This window comes from Cygnus atratus, chromosome 16 (assembly GCF_013377495.2).
Source record: "Cygnus atratus isolate AKBS03 ecotype Queensland, Australia chromosome 16, CAtr_DNAZoo_HiC_assembly, whole genome shotgun sequence".
Taxonomy (NCBI): domain Eukaryota; kingdom Metazoa; phylum Chordata; class Aves; order Anseriformes; family Anatidae; genus Cygnus; species Cygnus atratus.
Genome location: NC_066377.1, coordinates 9,569,982 through 9,592,361, shown reverse-complemented (window position 1 = coordinate 9,592,361; position 22,380 = coordinate 9,569,982). Strand labels below are relative to the sequence as shown.

General features: G+C 38.4%; 1 protein-coding gene across 7 annotated transcripts in view; it reads right to left on the bottom strand.

The window, feature by feature from the left end:
- SULF2 (sulfatase 2) overlaps positions 1-22,380 on the bottom strand; it is a 158,700-nt gene that overhangs the window by 129,658 nt on the left and 6,662 nt on the right. For 3 of the 7 annotated variants that reach the window (XM_050713951.1, XM_035548117.2, XM_035548111.2), the window contains one exon: positions 1,414-1,500. The exons of the other annotated variants lie outside the window; for them this stretch is intronic. The gene's annotated coding sequence lies outside the window, so the exon portion shown is untranslated. The remainder of the gene's footprint in view (positions 1-1,413; positions 1,501-22,380) is intronic. 7 annotated transcript variants of the gene reach the window in all.

The following is a 22,380-nucleotide window of genomic DNA, read 5'->3' as shown; positions in this document are numbered from 1 at the left end:
AGTGCCACAAGTCTAAAAATGTTTTTGATTTCATGTTTTAATACTCTTTTGAAAGCCTCTTTGAGCTCTATTTTCAGCCACCATCAGAAAAAGACACAGAGTAAGGAGGGTAGAGTTAAAACTTGAAGTTTAAAAAACGTGCCAAGTGAATGATCAGCATTTGCTTTTTACTTGTTTATAGGCCACGTACATTCCTGTATAACACTACACAGGAATTTCAAAATAACAGATTACAAATTTCTGTAACATACCTATCATCACAGTTAAACATACAGATCTCTTGGACAAATGACCATAGCTACAGAAAGGCCAATGAAGGTATTTCCTCTGCTGCAAAATGCCAACAACACATGCACGCATTCGCTCGGGGCTCAGTCAACCATCCTGACCCTGTGGCTACAGAGCTTCCCATTTGTAGTTTGTCACAGCCTCTCCTTTCCTCTGCTGTTCAGAGAATTCATCAGTTGCATCTGAAACACATCACCTGAGAACAAGGAAAGCCACAGCACTCACTGTTCAGCAGCAAGGGAGCAGCACACCTCCTGGATCGTAAGGTGTCCCTGCAGGGGCTGAGCAGCTGAGCAGTAGAGGCTTTTCATGGCAGCTCCTATGCAGTCCTGAATGGCTGGATGCATGGCACACCTGCCCTCAGCAGGGCATTCGAGACTCATGATACAAGTAAAAAGAAATCAGTTTTTGTTCTCTACATTATAACCTTGAGTTCTCATAAACGTGAAAGTGAACAAAAAAGAAAATCCCGAAAGATCTCACCATGTACACACAGAAGAGGTTTACTTGCGATACAAGCATCAACAACAAATACAGGACAGCGTATCTGCCTGAAGGCCAACTTTTTCTGATTAGTAAATAAGATGTCTTTAAAGAGAAATAGTCTAAAGAGGTAAAAGTGCACTTTCTCTCTACATTGAAGGATACTAATGCAACCGTACTGAAGCCAACTGACTCTGAATTAATACCCAGGCAAAAAAGGCAAAAACCAAACATGACATAAAGGAGAGATGAAACTTGGTATTAAATTCATGGACTTAGCAGTTCTCTCCCCCCACTTTCCACACCAAAAATATTTTTCCATATATCTTCCACTTGCTGAGTTTTACTCTGACAGTCAGGTGTTATAGAAAAGTTACATTTGCAGGCTTTGAGTTAGCTGGATGGGAATAAAAAAAATCAAATGATCCTATTCACATTAAAGGACTGAAACCAACGAAACTAACTCAACAAAATTTGATATAGTCATGCTTTGTTCCTTCTGAAAATATTCTGAGTAAGGTATTACTTTTGCACCACTGTGGTTTAGAAGAAACACTAAATTTTAAGAGAAGTTATCTTAATCAGTGCTATCTTGGGCATCTGGGCTACCTGGAGAGGGCATGATGTCTTGTTACACTCTACCTTGAAGAAAGGTGGCTCAGTGGAAATGGCATTCTGCACTCTGCGTTGAAAACTACTTGGCAATCAGCTGTTGTCAGGCTCAGAATACTTGCAGAGCACCAAGAGAAGAAAGAAAAAAATGCAGAGGTTAAAAGCTCAGTATTTTGTTTCAGAGTTTTTAGTTAGAGTATTAGAAAATAAAAGTAAACTCTAATATGATAGATCCCAATACCCAAAATATATATTTAAATCGTGCAGAAAGTACTGGAGTCGGTATCCATAAACAGTCACATCCTGCAACTCCTTTCCCCTAGAATTATATGGCAGTTTCACATTTTAACCTTTAGAAACAATGGTTTTGAAATCATATCCATCAGGCTAAACAGGCAGATTCATGAATGTCCTTAACAGACCATTTCCAGTCACGCTTGCAAGATCAAAACCCAATTTGGTTTTTACACATTGGTCTCTAAATAAAAATTTAGTCTCAAAATAATATACTGTTTGTTTTTTCTACTGCAGTGCTTTATACTTCGAAAGAATTATTTTCATGGCACAAATATTTAAGATAAGCTTCTTCATAACAACTTATGCTACAGAACACTTACGCAAAGTATTTTGAATCTTTTGAGACAAAGAGGTAGTATCTAAATTCTCCTTAAGTGGCCACACTGTACACAGCCTCAAGATTATCCTCTGTGTCAGCGGAGAAGCACAGGGAAGAAGGTAATCAAACACAAAAAGTATAAGCCCTGAGAAGTTTAGTTAAGTGTTGAAGTAATGAACTGTAAGGAAGATAACAGCAATTCAAGGGAATCATTAATTACAGTGATAATTATTATATGAACTATCTTGAGATCATTTGTTTTTTAAAACTGTTTAGCTTTTTGCTAATAGTACGCAACAAAAATAGTATTCCAGAGAAATTTCAGAAATGCTGTTCACTGAATATAACTATTTCAGAAATGTTTCAGCTTTTGCCTTCATCTTTCTTATTTTTCTATTCTTTAATCTTAGAAAGTTGATACTACTGTAAGTTGCACTGCATTGTAAGGTATTCACAACCTACTCGTAAGAGATGAATGCATGATGCCAGATTTCCCCTTCTACAGGGAGGCAAAACTGTACGTTTTATTGCAAAACCAAACATGAAGACATACCGCATGACAGCATTATCTAGAGCACAATACAATATACTCAGTTTATTTTCTTAGCAGCTTTTGAAGGAACTCAGGTTAGGCCTTTAATCTAAATAAATTCTCCTCCTTACATCGGCTCAATAGGACTGATTGCAGATTTGTACGAATTAATTGAAACATAAATACCTACATAAGAATAACTTATTTTTATTGTCTTTTTTTGTGTTTAAAAATAAATCAATATCACCAAGCTTAGGATTTTAAATGTCCAAAGAGTATATTCCCGCTCTTAACAAAAGTTTGCAATTTGTCTCCTCAGCCACTAACCAAGAGAAGCAACTCCCTTATAAATTTATGAATAAGGGAATTACATTGTGTGTAATTCCAATCTTCTCAGTCACAGTTGCTTTTTTCCTCTAGCAGTAGGAATACTCAGAGGTGAAATAGGGAAAGGACCCATGGAGACCACCAACAAGTCTGAAATCCTGTTAAAACTCTAACAATACCAAAACTAACAGACCCTGACAGAATAAGCTCATAAACAGAAAAGACGAGGGACTAAGCGGTGGGGCATTGCAGCTCCCTTTGCACACAGGATGCCCTGTGCTCTCTGATGACTGACAGAAGAAGTATGCATTTTCAAGATGCTTCAGCTGGTAAAGCAGGAAGGATTTAATATCTTGCAACTTAAAATTCCTTACGTTTAGACTTAATTCTCAAGAAATGCAAAACAAGACAGAGGTTGATACTTTGCTTTTTCCTCTGCCATAAAAAAAAAAAAAGAAAGAAAAAAGGCAACAACACAATAAAGAGAAAACACCACCAAAACCAAAAAACACCCACCCAGAGGAAAATAACGGGCTTTTTTTCCCCCATCATTTAAGTTCACTCACGCTGTACCAATATAACACACAGCTTCAGTGTTGTTTCTTTATAGCAACTTTCTCCCCCTTACATTAAGGCGCAGAATTGTAGCGCCCAGTCAGATATGATGTGGTGGATCCTTTATAGACAGGCTCTTAGAAGGGAGGGAGAAAAAAATTGACAAAGTCCTCTCTCAGGAATGTAGATTTTGTTTTTTTTTTCTACAGGTAACAAGGAAAGGAGGACAGATGAAAGCGAGTGCCAGCTTTGCCCAGCTGGTGGAGGTAGCTTGTCTCTACCAAAATTGGCAAAAGATACCCAAAGTACACAAACAACACAGATGCAGTTTATTTTGTGTGGTGCCTTAGACACCTGGCTGAGCAGAGCCCATTCCCAACAATCTGTTTGGGGGAATAACTTCTCCCCGTCCCTGCATTGTGCATTTTAAGCAACAATTCTTAGCTCACAAAAAACTCTCCAAATAAAACAAGTCTCTGAACAAGTGTCCTGTATCTCAGCAAACCAGCCCAAGCCCCCCTGTCCCCCTAAAGCCATCTGTTTAAGTGGCCAGCAGCGGACTCAGGACCGCTGCAGAACTGTTCCCACCTGTCCTCTGCACAGCAGCTGTACTGCGGCCTAACAGGGGCACTCTGTGAGCTCTTCCTTCTTGTTGCTGCCACAGGCAAAAGTGAAATAAAAAAGGATTCCATTCCCAAAGGAAATTTGTACAAACTTCAGGGAACAAGCAGAGCAGAAAGGATTGGCTCTAGAGCAGCTGTTTCTCAAGGCCCCAGTCTGTAACCACTACATGTTCTACACAGCACAACAGGTTCAGGTTGTCCTGGACAATGCCTCACTTAACAGATCCCTGACACAGAAGGGATGGAAAGTTACCTGGAGGGAAAAAGTAGTCTGCTGAGACAATGGCAACATGGGGAGTTTCCTACAGAAGTCATTCTGGGCAAGGATCAAAGGCTCACCTAGCCCAGTATTCTTGGAGTACTGCTGAGACACAGCAAAAAAATATATAATAAAAAATTAGAGGAATGGAGTATGTGAATCTTCCCTTGGCATATCTTCCTATCTTCTGGCAGCCTATAACTGGAAATCTCCTCATCTACAGTTACATCATATCACGATTAACAGCTATCAACAGCTTTTCTGTCCACGAAATGATCTGAACTCTGTTTCAACTTGCCTGTACTTTTGCCTCCTAAAAGGCACTACGCTAATGTTACTTTTCAGCTATTGCTTAAAAAAGGTAACTAAACCTGCATGAATGGACTGTTTGACAGTATAATTCTTAATGGAAAGAGTTCAGACCTGGAAAATAATCTTCCAGTTAGAACTAGTAGAACAATTCTGTATTGAAAAATATATTTTTGGGGGGTTGGACTAGATGATCTTCAGAGGTCCCTTCCAACCTTGGCCACTCTGTGATACTTACAATTTCTATCTTACATACAATTTCTATGTAAATTTCGTATTTACAGGTCTCTATTTAAAGGGATAGCACTTTCATCTGGTGCTTTGTGAATCAGTAGTATTCAGGGCTGGGCTAAATTAATTTTTGGTTTGCTATTGAAATAAAACAAAAACAAAACAACAACAAGCCCAGAAACAAATATAACAAAACCAAACCAATAAAAAGACTTGCAAGTTTGAATTTAGATTGAGACCATTCTTCTGCTAACAATTGAATCTACCCAGTCTCTAGAAATTGAGTTTAAGATCAAGCCTACAAATCTTTCCACATCTGGAGAAAAATGTTTGTAGGCAGGCTGAGCAACCATTAGTCGAGGGAGAGGTATCAGTGAAACGCTTTTCCATCTGTGTTCACCATTATGCAAACTTCCCTAAGCAAACTTCATCAGTTGCTTACATGGCAGTGAAACATTTAACGAGCATTTAGGTCATGCTGAATGCAGCTCAGTGATTGAGGAGACACCAAGCACCGCTGCAACTAACTAGTGCTTCAGGGACCACCCAGAAACACACTCTGATCAACCTGTGATACCCAGGTTACGGTGGAGAAATGGCTTTCAAGCAGAGAAAAGCAAAACAGCGGGAGTTTACACAGGAAAAGGCAAGAATTGTCAACAGGAGCAGATGAACTGGTCTTGGGACAAAACCTGGGACAATTATCCTTTTAGATCTTCTGTATTCACGTGCAGCTGTGGTACTGCTGTGATATCATACTCTCATGTATAAATAATATAATGAGGCAGTCACCCAATACCTTTGAGTTTTTTTTCCCCCATCCATGATACAAAACCATAAATCATTTTATTTTGCTGACACATATCTCATAGAATCATTTCTGGATCAGAGAAGGGCCATGCTGCTGGGAGGGAGTAAACATCACCAGCCACCTGGCTCTTCACCTACTCCTGGCTGCTGGCAGTTCCAAGAGACGTATTACCTCGCTACATAACTAACGCTGCTTCAGATTTCACCTGCTAGGTTCTGGCTTGTTTCTCACCCATCGTAGGGTCTTTGAAGCCAACACAGCTGTCCTCCCTTGCAAGAGTCAGGGAAAGTAAAGCAACAACAACAAAAAAAACTATGCCTAAATTCAGGTGTTTCTGACAAGAGCTCTGGAGGCGAGCATAAAGACTGTTGCTATGAATGGGTGTGGATAATCACTCTTCCTTGCTGCCAGTTTTTGTATCCGTGCACGTTCATTTCCTGAAAAAGGTGGCAGATTTCATAGAGGAGCCCACCCAGTCACAACAGAATCCTACTTCTGCTAGAGTAAGGGGTTATTCATATTCACCCTTAAACAAGACCACTGTAATTATTTTATGGTTGATCATGTTCATATTTATTTACACAACACAGCCATGCAATAATAAAATGGCATTAGTTACAAGCCTCCCTGCCAATATCTGTGCTGGTCCTAGTGCCATTTTCAGCAGGCAGAAGAGGGGAGCCTCTGGGAAGCTGCCAGCCATAATGTCGGCCTGCACATTAAGCAAACAGTTTGTTTCCTCCACAGGAGACAGATCAATACTCAAGAAACAAAAACAAAACCAAGAAAAGCTAAAAGCTTAGTCATGTAAATCAGGGTGGAGGAAAAACGAAAGGAAACTCCTCATTGGCATTCTACAACTTCTGCAGACCCCCATGGCCCATTAGCTAATTTCTATTAAAACACACAGCTCTACAATAATAAATGCCAGTGGCACATTTCTAAAGGTTTGTGGCAACTGAAGTAAACATGTCCCTGTTCCCAGGACACCAAGAGACACAAAATTAACCAGAGGTTAACTGGGTCATTAGCTGGAGCACAATATAGGTCACTGCAGATTTAATTTAGTTTGTGTTCAGCTAAAGGATCAAATACAGCAACCAGTTCTCACAGCGGGAAAACAAGTAACTTATCAGCACATTAACGTATCTTGGATACCAAAGCACAAAGTCTGTCCTTATGATTCATACCACTTTTAACGAATTTCACATTATTTTGATGAAACAAAGTACAGTGTATACACACAATTTAAATAGTTCTAGATGCAAGTGTGAAACACACACAAATACAAAATATTTATCATTGTATGCAGTCTTTTTTTTTTTTTTTAGCATTGGAAAATACTTAAGCAAGCTTTCCCTCCCAGAAGAGGGCTAGCAAGGAAGTAATTAATACACAAGTCTAATAAAAAAATATATAATATGGGTTAAGGAAAAAAAAAAACAAAGAACAAAACATCAGGTTTTACTAAGAGTTTGATCAGGACCTAAATAACATGCATGCAAGTATCTTGTCTCAATACAGTCTTCTAGGGACAAACTACCTCAATAGCTGTAACAGGGAACCCGATACAGGGCCCAAACTTTGCAACAGTGAACCATGTTAAATAGATTAAACATTTATGACTGGTTTTTATCCCATAGCCTTGGTTTGCATCATTTTAGGCAAGTATGAACTAAAGGAGAGGGTTCAGAAAGCTTGTCTGCATGAATTTTCAAGCTAACTGTAGCTACATCGGGTCTAATTAAGAGATTTCTAACTTCAGCTGCTCCAAGCACTAGAAGTGGCAGAATTTCCATGACTGCTGTCATGTTTGCAGCTAGCCTCCTGTTGTTAATAACACTTGTGCCTCTTCTGTTGCTATGTAAGAAAAACACCACCAACAAAAAAGTAGCTGCGAATAAGACGTGCTATTCAGTACACAAACAGAACTAGCTCAATGACGGGATGTGTGGATCAAAATTTTAAGTCTAACATGTGGCACTAGTGAACTTGGAGGTAGAAATGAAATAATTACCGTCCTTCAAAAAGGCCTTGTTAATCTGAAGTACAACCTTTTCAATGAAGGTAACAAGCAGTATAAGGATCCAACACATACAAACACATACTGGGTCTAAAATACAGAGTGATAAAATAAGACAAAGTCAAGTAAGTTCCAGATTTGAGAACAAGTGCAGTATTTTGATGCAGGCCAGTGACTGCAGCAGCCAGCAAATAATTTAAAGTACAATCAGGAAATCACAAGGCAAGCATTTCTTTCCCAAGAATCATTCTGAGAATTAAACAACTCTGCTTAAATACTGTAGCTTCATCTAAATTGGATTTTCATATCTGCATATGATTAATCAAGACTTGAATTACAGAACAAGAAAGCACAGGTTTTTTTTTTTTTTTTTGTACATAAACACAAGATCATCTCTTGCTCAGGATGCAATTCTGAGGAAAAAACATTGAAATGGGGAAGGGAGAATCCTCTGTCACCTTTAGCATTGAGGTTTCAATCATCTTCTATTCAGCAGCCATAGGAATGATTTCTGCACACCCCAAGCAAGCACTGGAACAAATTTACTAGGTGGTCTGGTCCTTCCATCTCCTCGTAGCTCTCTGAGCAGCCACTTCCACTTACTCCAGCTACATTTTCTGCTTTAGCTGAAGATATTCTCCCAGCTCCCTTTCAGCTGAATATCCCAGGCAGCACCTTTTCTACACCAACAAGATTTTATTTCCTGGAAATTCACTACTGGTTCCCCCTATGTAAGAATCCCACAAATCAAACACTTAACCTACTCAAAACATATTGATCTCTAGTGTTAGAAATCCTTGAGGTCAGAGCAGAGTCTCAGAGGTAAGCAAGCACCGCAAGTCAGAATCTGGAATGGGAACACTGAGAACAGTGCAGGCAGCAAAGACCAAAAGCTTCAAACTTTGCTCTTTGTTCAAAAAAAAAAAAAAAAAAAAAGTTCTCCCTTTAACACCCTTATAAAGGGATTTTAAAACACCTCTAGTTTTACCTCCAAATGTAATTCTGTTTTGCAATAGCTCTGTGGCCCCGACTACACCACCGGGGTTTATGACATCCCTCTCTACTCCACATTCACCACAACACCAGTGGTATTACCATTCTCTAACATTCACATTCTGCAGTGAGCAAGTCTCAACTTGATTCTTTGTATTTCTCAGTTAATTCCTTCTATTAGTCCACAAAATGCGAGTCTCTGCCTGAAAATTAACAAAGCATCTCAACAAATTCTTAGTACAATTAGTCGCAACAACTCACTAAAGCAGCTTAGCACCATGCAAAATTTGGCCATATCACTGTTTTTGAACGTGAACATGTTTTCTTTCTAATTAGTTCCAACAGGCCATAAGTAGAGCTCCTTAGACCACATGACAGCAACAAACTTGTAAATATTGACAGAAAGGCTGAAACAGGAAAAAAGTTGAACCAGAATCTAACTGAACCTAGAGCCAGCTTACTAAATGAAGTCCAACTGGCCATGCATAACTTAATGAAACAAAATAGTTCGTATTTCTCTTGAACTCATTATCAAACCAGAAGATCAGAATTAGAGGAAAGCATCTGAACCATTTCTTGGGAGCTTTGTAGGCATTTTGCAGACTTTGGCATTGCTTTTCCTATACATTTGTTCTTTACAATCACCTTGCTAAATTCCGGGAACATTATTGCTATAATGCACTGAACTGTAAGATGTTCTACTAAAGCTTCCTAAAATCTGAGCATTTTTTTTTTCCTCCTTCTAAGGTTGGTATTACTTATGATAAACCTAGATAAATACTTCATGGTCTGAGTGCATGAGCATTAGCTGATGTAAAGTGGCTCTTACAGGTAGGATAATGCTAAAATCAACTACTCTGTAACTCACCTCTATCTTTAAATGTTATTTGTCCATCTGTGTCCCAGTATTTAAGCTTTCATAAATATAAACAGAATGATTTGATCTTTATCTAAACCATGCCTAAGAAACACAAGTGTAATTAATGATTTTGTTATTTCTTTCTGCCATGGTAATATTAAAATAGGCTTAGATGCATATTTTCAGTGACAACACTTAAATCCTCAGATTAAAGATTAATAATGTATCACACATGCATGATTCATGAGACACACAAATGGCAGGTTCTATTTAAAGCCTTGTATGGCCATGAATAGAACACCACTATGTATACAATGGAACGCAAAAAGCAAAGTGCAACTTGCTAGAGGAAAAAAAACAGTCCTGCCTACTAAGAGTCAAAGAATCCTTACCATATGTCAGCTTGAACAAGATTATCTTCATAACATACAAAACACATTTGTAGGTCATTAGAAGACAAGCAATTTTAATTGCTGCTTCTTCTGAAGTATGAAATTTACATGGGACTCAAAATATAGTTTTAAATTAACAAATTTATTATTTTTATTTTAACTACTAGAGAAATAAGATTCTTCCCTCATTGGAAATATTATCTTTGAAGAATTTCCTCTCCTTCTCAGGTACTTTGTTTTAAAAAATCTTATTCTAGTCATAGTGACGCAACTATCTTGAAGCTAGTTCCCTGCTCTTCATCTCTCAGTGCCCCAGACTCAATGAAGGGCTCAGAACTAGGAACTACTACCCAGAAAAAACCTTTGGGAGTCACTGTGAAAATCACAGTCCAAACAAATGCTTACAAAGAAGAGACAATATAGAACTTTTTATTATTATTATTATTATTTTTTAATTTCAGCAAGAGATAATATAATGGAACAAGTACACTTAGGCTATTTCCTTTGTAAGATGATACAACACTGAAGATACATTTAACCGAGAGAAGCCTGAAAGTCACTTTTCCCAAGGCTACTGTAAGAGAACATGAAATAACTCCTGCCAAGATGCAGCACTAGCAACAGAATTGGTTATCAAAGGTTCAAAGGAAGTTACTTCCTCAGCCGCTGCTCTTTCCCTCTGTATCAGCCAAACACAGAAGGTGACAACAACAACCAACTTGAACACTGATTTGCAATGTCACAGGCTATTCTAGGTTATAACCTTTCTAGAGGTAGCCACAGTTCACTCCACAATAAAGTAAATTAAGTCTAATTTGTAGAGGACAATATTTTTGCCTTTTTTTCTTTTCCGTCTACACACAGATGATGATTCATTTCCTCTGATTGATTCCTCTACTGGAAACATTCCTTCAGCTTGTCAGAATAGTGAAGTGCTGTGTTACACAATACAATTTTCTGGGAAGCTGACATATGCTCAAACATTTCATTATGATTGACTGGGACTTAACAAGCTTAGCTTGTGTTGTGCAAAATAAACCCAAACTAACCAGACCTTTTTCTCCTCATGTACAAGGAAGGGATAGGGAGTAAGAGTAATAAAGTGTTTTAATATTGGCATATTGTGGCTGATTAAGTGTTTTTAAATCCTCTTTAAGTTCCACAAACTGGTGTAGATAATTCTATGTCATCAGCAAAATAAACAAAAATAAAGTGATTAATAAGCAAATGAACTAAGAGTCACCAAACCAAACACAGAGCCCATATTACAATAGGCTTGTAATCAACTTCTGGAGTATATTTGAAGAGAAACCAGACAATTTCTCCTCCCCCCCCCTTCTTCAAAAGCATTAATAGGAAAGTCACTTAAGAGCACACCACAGAACTTCTTCATTCCTTAAGATTTGTGATGTGTCTGCTAGAGACCAGTGTCAACAGGAAACTTTAATTTATGTGGCTGACAAAAACACATCTCTAAAGACAATCAGCAAGGCAGGAAATTCAGACCTTGGTTTAGATTTGTTTTAACTCAACCTCACTTTCCAATAGTTTCAAATCTGTCAGATACAGAAAACAAATCACCTTCGCAGTTTGCTAGACTGAACCTCAGCCGAAGCTTGTTGTTCTTGAAGGTTTCAGTCACACTGTTTCTATTGCACACCACGTATCAAGAATAAAAAGCACGCATCTCTTTTTACAGAAGACAAAGACCAATGTGTTACTGCCCATCACTGACCAGACCTGCAGGGATTTCCTCAAGAAACTGTCCCATCCACCCAGCTCTGCCAGGCACTCCCAGCTATGCCGAGCCATTCCAACCCCTGTCTGGGTTACCTAGGCCTTAAGTCTCCAACACAGACTTCAAACTTCCCCCCAGAAATCTCTTCCAGATTTACAAATAAGAATTTCTTCTAACTATCTCCCCTTAATCCCTATTGAAATTTAAAGCCATTATTTCTTGTCCTGTTTCCAATGATTGAGGAAAACCGATTATCCCCTTCCTCTTTACAGTAAGATTTGATTTATTTGAAAACTCACGTCTACCCTCAGTCTTGTCCTTCCTAGACTAAAAACCAGATTTTAGCCTTTCCTCATGGGCCACATTTTCCAAAGTGTTTGACCATTCTTGTTACTTAAACCACGTATGCAGAAAGGGCCCCTCGTGGCAAGAAAAGGGAGGAAAGATATTCTGCTATCTCTGCTTTCAGCATTTCAGCAGCTATTGTTATCTGAAAGCTCCTAAAGAAATTAGAACAGATGATCTTCATATTGGCAGCATAACTAATTCCAATGCAACACTTCTGAAACTGTTTTACTCGCATCATTGATGACATCATCTCGACTTAATTCACTTAAAAGTCACATTCTTCTGGCAATCAGTATTTCTGGTTTGATTTCATTGCTCCTTTACAAAACAAAGCCTAATCCGAAATACTTTCGGTGTGAAATAACGTACTTAAAGTCATTTATTTCAGTAGAAAAATCTTAAGTAACAGTTAAATATATGTCATGCACAATAAACATCCAACTGCACCCCCTTACTGTGCTTTTGCTCATACTGCAGAATAGTCTGAAAGCACACAAACTGAACACTTTTTGGAAAAATAAACTGAACATGCAGCTTACAGACCCATTAAAAACCTCTACAAATGTTAATTCGAATTCAGCTGAAGGCAAACACATAGCATGGGTGTCAGGAGCTCTGCGCCAACAAGCTTGCTCTACAGGGTTGCTTACACAGTCCTATTTATTAGCCTCTAACTACATGCTAGCTGATGAAGGATAAAAAAAAAGGCTTAGCATATGCTAATATGTAAATCAAGAGCTCAAAATTAGTGTTAATAATTTGATACAAAGTTCCCTTGACACTTAGGCACGGTCTCCATTAAATTTCTTTACACATGGAATTAAAGCAAGGGAGTAACCTAACTTAACTACCCTACCGTAACAGTCACAGAAAATACTGGAAGCTTTGCAAGTTTCAGCTTTGCTATCTTTTCTCTCTGGATTCTCTAAATAGCTTTAAATCTTTAACATGCACATGCTCTCACACACACCTCTTTCAGAAATTAACATTATGAATTGACTGCAAAACCTTGGTTTTCACTTTCTGCAAGCAATACTTTAAATAAAGCTTACTTTCTGCTTTGAGAAGTCATTCAAGAGTTTTTGCTTCAGCTTTGCTTCTGCTTGACTGCTCATTCATAGTTCCAAAAGTTACTACAGTGTAAAGGCAATTATACACACACAAAAAAATCGTTTTCTGTTTTGTTACAGCAGTAGAACATACAGCGTTATTAAAAAATGAAAGTGTCTGTGAAGTTTTGAAGATAACCAATAAACTTAGAAAATAAAATTAAAAAAATATTACTTTGGTAAACCAATAGGTTGGAGAGGAAAAAAATAAGAGAGATACTAATCTAATAGTAACTTAATTCTGAAATTCTATTTGGACACCTAATTTGTTCAATTTGTAGAGCGCTCCACTGCCTGTGAAATCAATACAACTTCACTGATATTTCAACCGCTGCATTAGATCTACGCTGGAGACTTTCGTATGCAAGGGAACTCTCATTTCTTGCCTTAGAACAAAACAGGAATGGCAGGGGCCTAGAAATAGCCAAGTATCTGGCCTAGAGGTAATTATTTTAGAAATATGTGAATAATAGAAAATCCAAGAATCCAACAACTGTCATTCTTAATTCAGTCAACTTCTGCTGCTGGCCCTGAACCCACCCAAACAAATCCAAGTAAAAGTATCAGTGACAGGAAGGGGAAGAAAAAGCCCCACTGTTCATCTCGAGGCTTGAAACAGTCAGTGCTCAGAAATGAGTGTGCCTTACAGCACACTCGAAACAAAGACTTTAGACAACGAAAACCTACTCTACAACTCTGGAAGTTTCACATCCTAGTTCCTAACTGTATTTATATTGATACCTAATGGGCAGAAATCAGCCCGTCAGTGAATCAGACAGCTGGCTGTCCAGGTGTATTACCATCTGCTCATGCATGAAACTGAGAAAACTGGCAGCAGGTCAGATTCTTGCGAAGGAATACACTTCACCAAACATGATCCAGAGGTATTCACTTTCTTTGCCTTTGTTAAGAGTTGGTTTCAGCTGCAAAAACACGGGGTTTACAAAGTGAACAATTCTAAACCACCTGATATTTGACTGTAACAAGAACCAAGAACATCTTGCAAAGAGGGTGCTCACGCTTGTCCTTCAGGTGCTTGTGTATTTAATCTCCATTTCATCATACGTACATCATACAGTCTTCTCTGCTGTAAGATTTGTACCTGGCTGAACTGGAATCTTCCTAGCAACAATTCTGTACTCATAAAAGCAAAAGGCTGAAAGTCACCAGAGCCTTTAGGCACATATTTAGTTTTCTTGTTAACTAAGGGCTTTAGGATTTTCTGCATTGAAGCATTTATTTTATTAGTGTTAAGAACCAGATATTTTAGTCCCTAAAAGATTAGACCACACTGAAAGATGACTGATTTTATGGCAGTCTCCACAGAGACAATCTTTCTGGGATATATGATGTACATACACATAGGTTTTGGGTGGTCCTGTGCGGAGCCAGGTGTTGGACCCAGTGATTCTTGTGGGTCCCTTCCAACTCAGGATATTCTATGCTTCTGCTCTTGCAGAAACCATTTTTGGCATGACCTCAACAACTTTATACTGATGAAGTCCAGTTTGAAAACCTGAGCAACAATGTCAGTGTAGTGGCAGGTGCTGCTCTCACACACATCAGTCACAGGCACACAATCCATCCCCCTCCCGCCACGGAATTAGAACACAACAGGGGAAGAAACTTGTGAACAAGTGCAGCACTAAAACAGAACTTCTGAGAATGCCCTGTGTATAGATAGGAAAGGAGGTATAATTTCATATGCAAAACTGGCGTGCTCTCTTACGTTTCTTGCTTTTTAAACCCTTACATTTTTTCTGTAACTCAGGATCTCTAGCATCCCCTATCAGAATTCAACCAAGGACAGGGGAAGAAAGAAGACTTACAATTCCTCTACCTAGAAAGATATTTAATATTATTTCATTTCCACGATATCTTGTAAGTTTTTTTTCCCCCCCCCCTCAAAGCCACAACTCAGTTTGGTGTGAACAGACACTACATATAGCAAGCCACACACATTCAAAACCTAGTTCTAAGCAGGATGAGAAGCAAAAAGTACTTCCAGAAGTATTTTGTTAAATTAGCAGAAACGCCTTGTATTTCAACATAATTTTATTAGCTAGCGACGAACACCTTCTGTTCAGTCCTGAACCAGTTTGCAAAGGTGCTTTCAAAACCTACATAAACATGCTTCTCAGAGTGGGACTCAACCCAGACTTTTCACTCAGCCTCTCAGAGAAATCTGCATAGGGCATTCCCATTTGGTACCATCTGACAGGACGAATGCAAGCCTATCCAGCAACACTGACTGTTCAATAGAGCTCAGAATAGCAGGCATTATAATTTTTGCCATCTCTTAAGGAAGACAGAAAAGATGAACTATAAAATAATACCTACAGGCTACAACGCTGAATAACTCTCTCAAGATTCTAAGATGTAATATTACCGGGAGGACCAAATACCAGTTTAGATGCTTTTGACTAAAGGGCAGAAAATGGAAACAAAAATGCTCAGATGGGCTCCTATCATAAGTCAAGCCTCTACAATACACTTTTAGAATTCCTTCTTGTGTTAGTAGCAATGCTAATTAAGCATCAAAAAAGTATGCCTATAAAATAACTTATGTCTTTATTCTTCAAAACTATTTCAAATAAAAGGAGGTCAAAGTATTTGCAGAAGGCGCACAGATGTCCCACAATGGCTTGATACTCAGTATTCATCACCTGCAGGATGGCACAAAATCCTCATTTCAGAGATAAAGGAAGTATTGCCATCACAGAGGAGAGAGAAAGCCATAGTCTCTCAAACCCAAACATCTCACCAGTGATCTGTGTATTTAGTCTGGACCATCTTAAGTTCACGACTACTACCTTTCATTACATACACAATCTCCCACCACAATATATGAAGCTAAAAAGCAATGAAAAAGAGCTCTCTGTCACAGAAACCTTTTTAAAATCATAAACCAGAACTGCAAGTGAAAATACATTCAAACCATATCAGAAATGCAAGTTTTAATTCCTTTAAAGGAACCAGAAAGTCTTCCTACAAGTAAACTCATGAGGCAAAAGGTTTTCAGCATTGTTATTTAGTAGATGTGTCTACAATAATTCTCAGTTTATACACATCATGCATCTGAAGAGTGAAAACATACCAAAGAAAGCAGTATTTAACAGTTTTACTGCAGTGTCCTCCACATCATGCAATTCTCAGCCTGGGTACATCTGCCAAGTAAGCAATAACCTGATAGAAAAAGACAAAGAATATCCAGAAGAGAGAATAATTTTCATGGTCCTTTAGCAAGTCACCTGAGACTTAAGGTCTGAGTACAGACCTTCCAGTTTCCTTTTACATACCATCTGAAAGCATTCTCTCAGAACTCTTCTGGAAGCAGCTGATTGCCCACGCTGCAAAGTCCTTGTTTTCTGTAGGGCAACTTTTTTTTTTGTCATGTCTGTTTAATCCTATGCCATCTATTGCTCCTAGAAGTATTCTACAGAAAAGTGATTCAGTCGCTATATAAATGAGAATTATGACACCCCGCTAATATTTTCTATTCTACAAACTAAACTCAAGTACTTCATCTCCAAAGTGACTTTACTGAAGAACTATGCTTGGAAAAGCCAGATCATAGTTTATACAATACCACAGCTACCATCTCTGTACATTTTATTTCAGAGCAGTTGAGAAATGCGAAGATACATGGTTCAGCCATAGGAGGAAACCAAATTCATCCCTGAGGATATCGGGACAGTATGGAAGAGTAGAGGAGAAAAAGCAAAATGTCACAGAACAAACAGAAAACATCACAGATCAAACAGAAGACAAGTTTCACAAAAAAGCTGGGGGGGGGGGGGGGGGGGGGATCTAATTATCTTTATTAATTCAGTGTTTCCAAAGGAGTCTGATACGCCAGGTTAAAAGACCTGCTGTTGCATTAGCTTCTAGGCAAAATCTGCATATATAAACACACACACACACACGTTGAAGGTAGTCAAACTCAGTTCAATGACTATCAACAGAACTGAAAATACCCTTAAGTTTGTCACGGAAGCACAGGATGGTTGAACTGCCACTTCTGCTGCAAGGGCACGCAGCTAGCTCAACTACAGGTTGCTCCTTTTTGCTTTGAGAAACACAGTGATCCACAGCTTCTAGATCCCTAAATTTCATCTGCTTTTCAGAGAAAGTAGACAAAGATTGACACTAACACTCAAGGACAATGAAAACATTTGTTTTCCCTTTAACCAAGAACTAAAAGCACCCTACCTAACCCCAACAACCAGATGATCCAAACCAACGTGTAGGTGGCTGAGGTTCCATTCCTGAAGCATCTCATACACATTCATGCCTACTCTGAAAACAGAAGGATTCAGTGTCCTAAATTTACAGCCTGTCACAAAAGACACAGTAATTCTACCCACAAACACAAACGACAAACAGAAAACAGATGTCAAAGCCAAAAGAGGACACTGCCATTGCTAAAGAAGCCAGGGTATACAGCTAAAAGAAACAAGTAACCCCAGCATGATAGTTGCAAACTGGTGGAAAATCCCAGCTAGCTACTGAAGATTTTTGTTCTAAAAAAATTAGAGACCCCCTTTGGCCTTGTCACAACTCCCTCACCAGTGCTGTCACAGGAAGATTGCCTAAGACTCCACCTGCAGACAAAACCGCTGGGTTTTAAGACTGGGCCCTATAAGACAGGCAGCAGGTTTCTAAGCATCAGCAACTCCCAGTAAGCATCTCAAACCTTTCAAATGCTTTCTTATCGCTGGAGGTGATATGGGTGCACATGTGGAAGGCTAATGAAAGCAAAGATACCAACAGTATGATGTTGGTACCTAGGCCTGTGCCCCGAGAACAAGAACAGCAAAATTCAGCACATGGATAATGAAAGAAACAATTCTGCCATAATGAGAAGTTATCAGGCATTAAAACTTTACTGCCTCACAGGCTGACAATGTTAAATAAGACAAGAATAAAGAGACATTTCTGCCTTTTAGTGCAATTGATAGTAGGAAGTTTTCCCCTTACAGATTTAAGAATGACTTTGAAGTGAGTAATTCATCTATGAGATAAATGTTTGAAGAACACTTTGGAAGCCGTGGGCAGAAAACTGTTCTTCCTTAGCACTTCCATTCTTATTTTACATACATATGCAGGGGAAAACAAAACAAAAAAAAACACACACAAGTAGAAGCAAAGTATGTGCTGCAAAAAAAAAAAATTATCTAGGATAAAAAAAATCTAGGATAGGAAAGCTGTCTTTCAATTATTGTTTCTGCAGGTTTTAGTGAATTTCATCTATACACATGCAGTTTCTCTTCCCCTAATATCATACAAGGATAATTTTAGAGGGAAAAAAAACTTAAAATTCTGCATAAAAATGAATATTTATATAAGCTCAGAAGCAGAAATGGTACTTGTGTCTCATTTGTAAGACATCTTTACAATTAAGATTTAAGACACCACAATGCTTCTGCTCACCAAATTACCCACAAATACCACTTGCAGGCTCTTACTACTACTATTACTGCTCCAATTTTGGCCTCAGCTAGTTTTAAACTAGCTTGCCTTGATGTTATTAGCTGACTGAAAATGAGCAAGTGCTATAAAACTGAGAAGCAGAACCTATTCTCATGTGGTTCTTCCACACCAACCTCTTTGCTACCATAGTTGCATTGTCTCCAGTCTGTCTTAGAAACACGCAGTAAGAGATACAGACAAACATATTCACCCTGATAACAACACTCTTAAGATTGAGAAATCAACACTAAGTGAATTTGCTAATAAACACAAAGCTAACATAAGTCTTCCATAACTGAAGGAGTTTTGTTAACGTGTAGAGTAGAAAAATTTAAAATACATCAAAAAAGGAATTTCTTTTCAAACTTAATACTCACTACTACAACTGTGCTTAATACTACTGTTGTTCTAACATACACTGTTCTAACAACTAGCTATACTTTCTAAGTAACAGTGTGGGAAGCATTATATACTTACATCTCAGCAATCCAATCAAGTACAAATGGATAATAGAGAGCTAATTAAAAAAAAAAAAAAAGTAAAGGATCACTGTAGTTCATCAAGCCCAGACCTTTACTCCATGGGAGAAAGGAGATGCAGAGCTCCTCTTTGTCTGTAGGTGGACAGGTGGACTAGATGATCTTAGAGATCTTTTCCACCTTGAACGATTCTGTGTATCTGTGATGACTGTCCAACCTGTTAATCTTCTCAAGAGGAGGTTTTGCAGCTTTCCTGGATATTTAACTCCAGGTCTTTGAAATGCAGTGTGGTAGGAAAACAACTTCACCCTGTGGATACAGGCAAACACACAGTGTATGTCCATACTGCAAGCTATAAAATACTGTAAGCATATCATAAGGAGCCCCTGCTGAAGATCACTAAAAGCAAGTCACACAACACACTATCTCCAGAGGACAGAAGAGAAATCACAGACTTTCTCAAACTCTTAGGATCTGAAGAAAGAAGAAATTCAGTTCGGGTCATCATCTAATTCTAAGAATATGGATACTTCTATTGCTTAACAGTCCTTTTGGCCCCAGTCTGACATGGAAGCAGTATTTTCTCAGTTTCAGATCTGGCAGTCAACTGATAAAAGAGCATGAGCATGACCTACCTTTAAAACAAATATCTAAGTGCTCTGCCTGCCTTCCAGTGCTCTAGAGACTGGTGGAGAGTCCAACAGACAAAGGGAACAACTAGTCTCAGCGAACAACTAGTAAAAGCCCTGAGACATAAATTCGTAAAATAAGAAGTCCATACAAAACACTGTCTGCCAGCTGAGATCAAGTTTTAACTTCTGTCAACCAACTGAATGTCCAAAGTTTCATGTCCCAAGGGCTCAAGTTTGTAACTTCAAAATGAGACCCGAGTTTCCCCTTAATTTAAATGTAATGCCTACCCCAAACCTCACCTGCTGCAATTTTGCTCTACCTTGTCTTATCCACAGTAGACACAAAGCTGACCTGTTTGTGTCAAAATCTTATACAACCTAGGGAATTTTAAATCCAATAAACTCAGTATTCCCTAATTGGGTTAATACATATTTTAGATCATAACTCAATTTATTCCTTTTCCTCCAGATTCCTCCTAGGTAGTTCCAGCCTTGAGCTTTCATGAGAATTCCTGAAGAGATAAAAAACGCTGATATTTGACAGCACCCAACAAGCTGGGATGCAAATCATATCCTCAGTCTCCAGAAATGCAGCCAAAGTCTTAAGTGAGGAAAGGATTTCATTCCAGGTTCAGCTTTTAAGCATTACTGGTGCTAATGTGCTCTGTTCATCTCCTAGTACCAAAACATCATGGGGCATACAGGATACCATCCTGCACAAAACTTGGCAGATTCAGGCTCTATTCCCACTCCCTCAACTCTTCTCCCACAGTTCAGTGCTCGTTTAAAAATTGAAGTCTTTACTTTTTAGAAGATTCTGCTATACTGAAGTTGGTTTTTTTTTTTTTTTTTCTTAAAATGCTTTTCTGAATCAGAGTTATGGAGTCTGGTATAGGGTGGTACAGCCCACATGCATCTAGAAAAGCATGAATGCATCAGATTGTGCTTGGCTATTAGTTGATCTCATCATACATCGAAGTACATGCCTTACTAGCTTGGGAATGATATCCTAGAAAAACTATCAAGCATCCACAACCAAGACCAGAAATATCAGACATTCCAGACAATGGAATTGATTGGGCCAATTTCGGAAAAAAAAAATTAAATAAGCCTCTCACAATTTTATAGGGTTGCTATGGGCAAGTCTAGCTTCCAGTGGAAGGGAAAAAAGACACTGTTGTTCGCTAATCTGAAGTCAACTCTTTCAGCCATTTTGAAGTTTTTAATATTTAATGTAACAGCTATTTTAATAGCTTGTAACAACTCCATTCTTGGAAAGATTGACAAAAAGTTCTCAAGTCTCAGAAAATTATTTTTGTCATTTTGAAGATGACAAAAACTATCAAGTCTGTGGGGCTCTTTTTGAACTGCACTGATAACACAAGATAAAAGCAGGATGAATTCACAGTAGAGTTTTATTGTGGGACAGCACAGGAACTTGAGCCACTGCTTTAATGAGACAAACAGCAGTGGCTGAAATACAGTACTCAGTCATGCCTTAGAACATCGCTGCAGCAGCTAGAAACTTTACCCATGAATCGGACTAGGTAATAAGCTACTGCAAACACACCATATTTGAAGCTTTTCTGTTCTGAAGCTGGTGATGTTAGTTCTCTAACCTGACACTAGAAATCCTATACAGCTGGAGACAGCAAGCGTAAGAGAATCACTCAAGATTGTCAGAAACTAGACTAAGCCTTTCCCTGAAGCCATGATAAATACATTCATCAGTTAACATGCAAGTTTGTATTACATCTGTAGTAATTATGGAGTCATCTGACGGAAAGGCAATCAATATGTGAGCCCCTGCTTTAATCCCTTGCATTACAGCTTATTAAAATAATAACCTAAAGCTGTTAATAACAAAAATATAAGATGGACTCAAAATTATTCAGAAGATTATAGGAGGAGTTAATTGAGGCTACAGCACTTCTTTCTGCAGCACACTGCTGGAGTACTTGCTTAACAAAACCGGGACAAATCCCAATTCAACAGCAGTGCCGAAAGAAAAGGAGAGACATCAAGATATGCGTTAAGTATGTAAAATATTCTCTAGCTTTCTTTACAGATGTGAAAAGAATATAATGAATCCTTCATGGCTTAGAGGGGAACATTTTTCTCTTGCCAGAGGACAGATTTCCAAAGAATGATATTTACATTTTCCTACAACTGGTAATTTTCTCATTTATCATTTGTCAGGGCCCAAAGACCTTTTACTGCACATAGGATGTTTGCATATGTTTAATGATCCTTTTACCAAACAAATGTCACGGTCTGAATGAGGAAATTAGTTAATATTGCTGATGTTGCTAATCTAACACCATTAATGTCACACTGTGAACAGCTACAGAACCTACAGGGTCTTGTATCATAGTTAACTACTGGTTGCAAGTCTGTTCTCCAGCAGACAGCACTGAGGAGAAGAGAAACCATGCAAATATTGCATTCAAGGAATTTTTTAAAAAATGTTTAAAATTGCCTTGATTCTGTAGTTAGACTACCAGACAAGTGTGACTAAAGACAGATCATTTGACAGTGACTTAAAGGCACTAATTGGAACTCACTTATCTGCAGTCTTACAGCTGCCTCCACTTTCATCAGTGTACAAGGATTTGGAGTAATCAGAAAAGAATCCAAGTGGGTCACAGAAACCATTGCATCACAGTATTTCTAGATATACAGGAAGATC